We start from the raw sequence: 9588 nt of genomic DNA on the forward strand, positions 1-9588 counted from the left end.
TATTTATTTGTTTTGAATAAAACATTATAATTAAAGATGTTGTTTTTTGTAGTTAGATCTGATTTCCTTAAGGCCAACCTAGAACTATTAATGTTAGATCCATTGTTAGCCACAAAATTAAAGTATCAATTAATTATTATATTATTCTTAGGATTTAACTGTGTAGTTTTTAAGTCAAACTCATTAAGTCTACTACCTTCATGAAATAAAATAATACTAAATAACCATATTTGCTAGGCTATATGAAATGGATTGACTTCAACACCCCTATTGAATCTTCTCATGTCCAAATATATCCATATTACCCAAGATCAAAAAATGTTTACCAACCTAAACTATCTAAAAAATCAAACATAATTAATATTATCTTCAAATCTTGAAGCTAAATGTATAAAACTCTTCACACAACCACACCAATTTTTATGAACATATTTTATTAAAAAAACATTGATGCCAACTTTACAATCAACATTCTTCAATTTACCCTACTAATGATGTATTTCATGTTCCCCATGTTATCCTCCTTCAATCATCGCTTCTATTTTTATCATGCAAATACTTCAACAACAATATTATAAAGGAAAGCTAATATAATTTCAAAAGATGTAAATCTTCTCACCCTATATCTTCATCCATTTCCTCTCACCATCCCCTTGCTCCTCTTATCTCTCCTCTGCTCTATTCTAAACTTTTCACACTTAAGGCAAGAAATTTGACACTTTGTGTCCCTTGTTTATTATTTGTGGTGATCCTAATTTTGGCTTTCTTCTGCTTTCTTTTTCTTTGTATTGACATGTTTCTTTCTCTTGGTTGACCTTGTGTTGCCATTATCTTTGTGACCCTCTTCCTCTCATACCTTGGCATTCTTGCATATTCTCTATTTGGTCTGCAACTATTCATTTATCTCCTCCATCTTTTCACATCTTGATGATGGAACACTAAGTGTGATTTGACATGTTGATGCAAAAATATGGCACACAATCAAATCCAAAATATGCATCTCTCAATTCCTCCACTTGCTGCTCAAGTGTACTTATCTTCAATAATAGGTGTTCTCTCAAAAGTGAGAACTTCTTTGGAATTCTTTCCCCATTTAAATATGAGACTTATCTCATCATAAGTCTTGCTTATTTTCCCTTCATTGCCTTCAATTATGATGCTTGCCTGTTGAAGTTGATCTACTAGTACCTTTAATTCATTATGCTTGCTCTACAACTCATCATCACTTCCTTTGTGAAATTGAATGACATATCACATTTTGTATGTAGTGCCTTCCCTTCTTTCCTGCATCTCCTTAGCTCCTTGATGCATGCATCAAGAGATCCTAAGTAATTCTTAATGTTCTGATACAAAGTGTCAAACATTTGAGTGTCATGCTTTACTTTGACTTGGACTATTGTCACATCTAACAAGTTAGTGAATTCAATAACAAATTCTTGAATCATTTCCTTTTCTCTATCCTCTGGATCTAGATTTGACAATCTCATTGCAAGAGAGCTCTACAACTTTTCAATTACATCCATAAGAGATTTCTATAAACTCTTCATTAGTTTATTCTTGTTTATTATATTGTTTAAAGATGATATCAGCTCTATCTAGTCATCAACATTTGATCATGTCAATGCTACAAGGGTAAGAGATGTGCTTGGTGCACTTACCTTCTTTTCTTCTTTTGTTCTTCTTCCTCATATTTTATTTTATTTTCTTCTTCTCTTCTTCTTCTTTCTTCTTCTTCTCTTCTTCCTCCTTCTTTTTCTCCTCTTCTTCCTTCTTCTTCTACTCAACCTCTTTTCTCTTCTTCTCTCCATCCTCTTTCTTCTTCTTTTCTTCATTCTCTTTATTTTTCTTCTCCTCATCTTCTTTCTCATTTTTTCACTTTCTTTCCTCTTCTTTTCTTCTTCTACTTTCCTTTTCTTCTCATCCTTTTCATTTTCTCTTCTTCCTCCTTTTCTTCTCTTCTTTTTCACTCTTTCTTTTGAAGGATTTGAGAGCTCTGGAAATTGAGGTTGGCCATAAGGTGAGCCTTTCAACTTTATGCTTTACTACTCTATACTCTCGGTAGGTGAACTATAGTGCCATTGCCTAGCCTATAATTAGAAGTTGAAGCCTAAGACATAGGGCTGCACTTGAATGCAAACTGGGAGAACCAAGAATACAATTCGATCGACACCCAATTCTCCTCTTATTCTCTCTTTTTATCTTCCTCCCCACTCTTCCTTTTCTCTTCATATTTATCTTATTCCTCTTCTAAACTAGTATAGCTAGAGATATTTCCAATAATTCTTGTACCATAATCCTTATAAAGATTCTCAGTTGTATCAACTATGACTTTTGTGCAACCAATATGCATTGTGTCTATTCCAATTGTGATCTAAGGTGCTGGTGCTACTACCTTGTTTAGATCTCCCATCATTTGCACAATGGTGTTTTTTGTTTCCTTATTAAATTTTTGATAATTGCTCCCATTATTAGTATGGACCTTTTCTTATTCTTAAGATAAGGTTCAAGATTCTTCATTAAACTAGCCATATGCTCATCATTATCTACTTGGCAAAATTTCATTATTTGGTTATGTCTGATGTTCTTGTCCTCATCAACCACCATTTTCCTTATGTTATTAAAATCTCATAGAGTTCTTTTTGGGATTTCATCCTTAGTATCCTCAAATTTATTATTAGATAGTATTATGTATCTAATAACAACATTGTCCAACTCTAATCTATGAACCCCTATATATAGATGATAGTACTTACTCAACTGAACAAAATTGCCTTTATTTATGATTGTGTTATTTACCTTTTCAATTTTGGGCTTCCATGCCTTTCTTCCCAAGGGTGCACTTTTTGGTTACTTATCTACCTTCTTCTCTAGCTCTATTTGACCTCCCATTTTCTTGCTAGGCACACTAGGCATTAATTCCTTTTGTCTCTTTCCTAGTCCTGTAGCCATGGCTTTCATTCTCTTCTTCTTGGGAGAGTCAAGTGACTTTTTCTTCACCTCTATGAGTCTGACTAAATTTCTCTTTACCTTTACAACTTCTACTTATTTTCCTTCTTCTGATTCATTTGTCAATGGAATTGCAAGTGTGATAGGCACTTGTTTCTATGATACTATTGCATATAGAGCAATTGGTGTTGTAGTAGTTGGTTTGGTTACTATTACTCCTTCAAATGGTCCAACAGATGCCAAGGGTGGAATGTACATCATCCCTTGTTGACCAATTTGTCTCATTCCATTGATGGTAAGTCTCATTGCACTAGCTTATTCTACTGTCATCCTTGCTTGTTCCATTGTCTTTCTCATGACTGATCTTACTTTCTTCTTGGATGAATTTTCCAACTGAGCTTGACCAACTGATTGAATCAACTCTTCATAAGTTTCCAATCTGTCAAATTCCTCATCCTTGTCTGACTCAAGGATAGCCTTGACATATCCTTCTATTTCCTCATTAGTGATTTCATACCCCAACAGTTCTACATATGACATTCTAAATCATTCCCTCATCTCATTCTAAAAAGTCTTCACAATTAGATCAACATTGTTATTAATTGTCTCAATAAGATGTTTGTTCTATAATTCAAAGATCTTTTCCATAGTGCTCTTGTCACTGCTCATCAAAGTTGATGCTTGCATGAATGGAAATCTCTTGATCAAATGGAAGAACATATGAGTGATCAAGGATTGAAATATAAATTTGTTTTTCTTGAATTTCTTGATTTTTTCTAGGTTCTCTATCAATTATGCTCTTAATATTTCACACAAATTAACTTTCTCTCCGTTAATACAAATCTTGCAAGCTACTTGTATAAAGCCAGTTTCCATATCATCCTCTGTGGAGTTGTAGTACATCCTTGCTACTATAATTCTACCTAGAAATATGACATCATCTTGTTTGATCTTGTTGATTACCATCCTTCTACCATTGTAAATAGACCTAGTGTTATCAAGTACTAACTTCTTGACATTGTTTTCACTTACGAGAATAGTACCTTCATTACACAATCTAGTAACCTAATGAATAAGGTTAGCTGAGATTTCAACCACATTATCTCCTAACCAAAACTTTCCATCATGGATTCTACTTAATATCACTTTAGTCCACTCTTCATTATCAAATTCATAGTAAAACATAAACTTAACTAGGTCATTATCCTTCAAGTATTCATATCCTTGTTGTTAACTCATATCTTGGTTGTAAATCTTGTTGAATTCCTTATAAATGTGTTCTTCTCCTATAGTTTCTAACTTTCTTCTAAGATAATTGCTCACATCTTCTAGGTGAATAACATTTTCAAGTGTTTTTGACAATGTAGTGTTAGAGTCATCAAATAGAGGTTTAACAAGTTTCATCTTCACCTTAGGTCTTTCTACTTCCTCAACATTGTAAATCAAGGACTTATCCATTCTTATACTTGAATTCTTAAGATAATTTACTACTCAAATCTTTTCTTAAGAGTGAAATACCTTGCTTAGATGCATAATTTAGGACTTTTTGATTTTCACAATTGAAACACTATAATCTCCTTCAATTTCATTGTCAAATCACTCTTAATTGCTCCTTAACTCTTCAAATGATTGAATGATACACACAATCTTGCTCGCATGCTTTATATCTCACCAAAATGATCTCCACATTAATTACGCAAGTATGCAACCCACAAAAAGTTATTTTTAAAAACTAGTAAACTTTATTTTTACTTAACCTTAGTTATATCTTTCTGAAGCTTGGTCTTTAGTAGAAAGATGCTTAATTCAAATAAGATGAATCAAATACAATAGATGATTTCAACCTTTCATTAGGTGCATCAAATTATTGTTCTTCCAATACTATTTGTGAACTTAATGGATCTTTTTCTTTCATGAATACTTCTTTGAATTCTTCCACATGTTCTCTTGGTTCATCTTTCTCACTATTGTTGTTGCTATCATTCCTTCTAGCATTTTTGTTATTGTTCCTTCTAAAATTTGGATTCCTATTTATGTTCCTCATATCCATTCTACAAAATATTTCTATGTGACCAAAGTTGTTGCATAGTTGACATATTGGTGTACTTCTCAAATCAGGTCCATTCTGATTAACTAGTGCTCCACAATTTTTGGAAATGTGTCCAAAGTTGTTACATTTGTAACACACAATGTTACTCCTTATTCCATTAGATCTTTCTCCTTCATTTATATTTTCTAGAGGATCTTCTTCCCTCATTACCTATAGGGTTAGCATCTCAAAACATTCTACTATTGCTATTATTACCATAAAATCTAAGTTTCTTACAATCGACTACTTTATGACCAAACCATGACAATTATAGCATAAAAATTAGTAATATCATTGAATGACTTACTTGTACAATTTCTCTTCAAGTGACCAAATTCATTACATATAAAGCATCTACCCTTGAATTCATACCTTACCTATTTAGGTGATTCAACTTGTTCCATTTTCTTAAGTTCATTACTTTTCTTAGGTTGGCTTCATTTCTCAACTTCTTTTGGTGCATCTTTAGATTGATTTGGTTCAGTCTCAACTTGATCATTCTTTTTAGGTTTAGGATGTTCAATAAGTAGATCTAGTTCCTTTCTTGATTCTATTTTCTTTGCTGACTTTTCTCCAACAAAGTATCCAAGACCAATCTTATCATAGGAAGGTCTCAGACATATAGTTGCTCATCAATTTTCTCACTACTGAAATATAAATTTTCTAATTGTTTCTTGGTTTGGGTTAACTATCCTTTTACAATATTATTATACTTCTCAAGCTTTGCATGCTCTATCTTGATGGATTCAAGTTCCAATGTCACCTTTGTAAGATGAGATCTTATATCTGCCTTTTTAGATTTCAAATCTAATTCAACATTGTTATTATCTTTCTTCAAACTTAGATTTAGTTCAATGATCTTCAACTCATGTTTCAAAATATCATTTTCTCTCTTTAATGTTGATACCTCATCACTATCTTTAGTCTTCTATTTAGGTTCTTTTATGGATTTGAGATGATCAATATTGTCTTTCAATTTCCCAATGTAGTCTTTTATATCTTCATATATTTCTTCCAGTTTATCTCTTTCTTCAGTAAGAAGATCAATATGCTCAAGAGATTCTTCAAGATTCCTCAACAACTATTCCATATCTATAGGGATATTACTCAAGCTATTAAGCTTCTTTTGAGTAATAAAGCTCTAATACCAATTGTTAGAAATAGGGAATACTAAGAGGGGAGGGGGTTGAATTGGTATTTTTCAAAATTTAGCCTAAAATTGGATATTGTTAATTGCCTTATAACTTGCATATGAAAGTAAACTAACAATGTTGAACAATAATCATAACCATGAAATAAGAGAACTCATAACACCATATTATGTTAACTAGAGAAACCCTAGCCAAGGAAAAACCTTGGTGGAGATGGTACCCATAAAACGATCCAATAAACAAAAGTATCCAATTAAGGATGTCGATCTTGTTAGGAGTCTATTAAGCACATATAGTCTCTCAATCCTTGTTAGAGGACTAGGCCCTATTAAAAGCCTCAACCCTGTTAGAAGTTTCTTTATACAATTATAAATATACGAAAGATGAGCCCATTGCCCAAACATGCAATATATAATATAGTTCCTTGTGCAAGAAGATAGATACAAAAATGGTTTTCCTGTTGCTTGTTGTACTTCACATTCCTTTGATTATAAATTATAATCCACAACACATATAGCTTGCATATCATACATATAGCCTTCACATAAGTTCACATATTTCACATATTTATCTACATACTTCACATATTACAATCTTTCCTTTATACCTTTACATTTTATCAAAATTGCCCAATCGGCCTTCAAGCTTTCACATGCTTGGAAAAATGCAAAATTAAATCTTGTCCTCATAGGGTTAACATCTAGAATGTCATCCCTAATTAGTTAAGTAATTATTTCATAACAAAAACAATTCCTTAGTTAAGTAATTAAATCTTGTCCTCATAGGGTTAACATCTAGAATGTCATCCCTAATTAGTTAAGTAATTATTTCATAACAAAAACAATTCCTTAACCCATAATTCACATTTCTTTGAAATGGTATGTTCTATCATGTACACTGCCTTTATTGGTGTTTAATTCATAACTCATTCCATATTGTCTATGCTAACTTGCACTCTGACATATGTGATCCTGACATAGTATACTAACTTTACCCAACTGTACATGTGCCAGTAATGTCTCTATCATCTATACATATCAAAACTATCTCTTTTCTTCTGGATAACAATCTGATACTTAGGCAATTTTCCATGTCTAACCATGGAATCTTCATCTGTACATAGTGCCTTCTTCATACAAGATATATGTTTCCATAAATGAAAACTTCAACATTATACCAAATTATCCTAATTATTCATATTTCCAACATGGATAATATATCTGCTAGCCTTATAATGCATGGAAAGTGGTGCCATGTTAAGAGCTACAAGTGTTTCTTCTAGAAATGCATCCTATTAGGAATGCCTACAAACTATCAAGGTTACAAAAGTATATGAAAGTTACCTTGTTAGAGGATCTAAAAGTCTCCTTCTCCCTTTTCCTCCTTCCTCTTTGTTATGTATCCTTCTCCTTTTTCATCCTTCCTTTTTGTATATTCTCCCCCTTTTTGTCATCAATGATAATGGGTTCTATGGGGTGGCTACTAGTTGTTGAATTATCTTGGTATTGACCCTATATGGTGACAAGATGAGTATCCCTGATGCATTCAATTTTGTGAGAGAAATGATCTCACTTTTTGTATTGCCCAAGAGTGTTTCAAGTTTACTAATTGTGTTGCCTAAAATACTTGTGACTAGTGCATCTGCATTTACACTATCTTTTTATATGATGCATGCCACTGGGGATAGCATGTACTTTACTTCCATCAATCTGATAGATCTTTTCTCTTGCCCATCTTTGAACTAATGAATGAGGCTTAATGTCCCTTGGGCCTTGGATAGATTGTCAGCTATAGAGTCAATGACTATATTGGAGTTATCTTTTAAAGTTTGAAACTCATGTTGAGCTTGTTGTAGCTTCTGTTTTAGATCTAGTGAGAGTGTTCATGGATCTGACATCTTTTTTATGACTAGTGCTAAAGCTTGCAAAGTTTCTTTTAGATTTTCCTTTTCTCTAATAGATTGTACAATGGATTCATTCTTTTGGATTCTAGCTTCTTTTCTACCAATGTTTCAATGCTTCCTTGATTATCATTTACCTTGTCAACCAACGTGGAAATTTGGTTGATAAGATTCATATTAAGATGATATGTGACATCTGAGGCTAATTATGCAATTATATTTTTGGTGATTATTGATGTTATTTCTTGGTGCTTCTTTTATATTTCTCCTTGCCTCTTCAAATGCTGCTTTTACTAGTTTATTTCTTCTAGATCCATGTCTTTAATCATTTATTTATTTTCAACAATGAGGGCATCAAGTATCTCCTTTCCTTCTATTGTGCCAACATCATTTTTCTAAAATTATCCTTCATATTTAGACCTCGAAGATGATGATGATGAAAAAGATGATATCATATGCCCAACTAGCCTCCTCTTCTTCTTAGAGTAATAAAAACCTATCATTCTTGACATACTTGGTGCTTTCTTTCAATTCACCTCTCCATGTGTCTATCTTTCAAACACTCTCAATCTTGAGGATTTAGGTTTGGTTGTGATACCTTGATCTTCTCTATGTAGCTCTACTTCTTCTTTAGCCTCTTTATCTCCCTTTTCTTGTGATTTTGACTCCTCCATCTCTAGGGACTTCTCCTTTGAGGGTTCATCATTTGGTATGTGTACTAATTTAGGTAATTTATCCTTATTATCTTCATCCTTTTTTGGTGATGAATCAACAAAGATGGTGGTTGTCCTTATTGTTTCATCAATCTATTTTTGAGTCATACATCCTTGTAACTTGACTGGATCCTCTGTGGTTTTATCACTAACCTTTGTAACTGGGGGACAATTGTTAATTAATCATCTTATTTTACTTCTATTGCATGCCTTTCTACCTCGGTTGACTTTGATGTAGTTGACTCTTTTTGAGTCACACTAATTTTCTCTTATTTCTCTTCTTATGGAACATCTTCCTCCCTTTGAGGACCAAGAGTTACGTGTCTCCTATATTTAGCTTTTCATCATAGCTCAACTCTTTTTCTATTTTTCATTTCTACTTGCTTGGTCTTAACTACCTCTCTAACCTTTGAACTAGATGGTTATTTTGTGCCTCCTAGAGCCTGATTTTTCTTTAAATAAATATAAATTTCTTGACTAATTTCCTTCAATTATTGGGTTAATCTTTCCTATGTCTATTTGGTTCGACTAGTTAAGATATCTATGACATCCCTCATGTTATTGACCCTTCCTCTGTAAACTTCTATGATGAACATCTTGTGAGACTCATTCAACCTTGGTCTCAACTTGATTAGATAATCTTCCACCATTTTCTCATAATCCTTTGGTTTTACAGTCTATTTTCCCTTTTTCTATTTCATCAATTCTTTGGGTAATGACAACCCAACATCATATGGATTTCTTTCTATTATCTCATGCTAGTTAATATAACATTTATAACCTTTGCCT

The sequence above is a fragment of the Cupressus sempervirens genome, chromosome 6, assembly GCF_028749045.1.
Source record: "Cupressus sempervirens isolate cs-2001-9-10 chromosome 6, ASM2874904v1, whole genome shotgun sequence".
Lineage (NCBI taxonomy): Eukaryota > Viridiplantae > Streptophyta > Pinopsida > Cupressales > Cupressaceae > Cupressus > Cupressus sempervirens.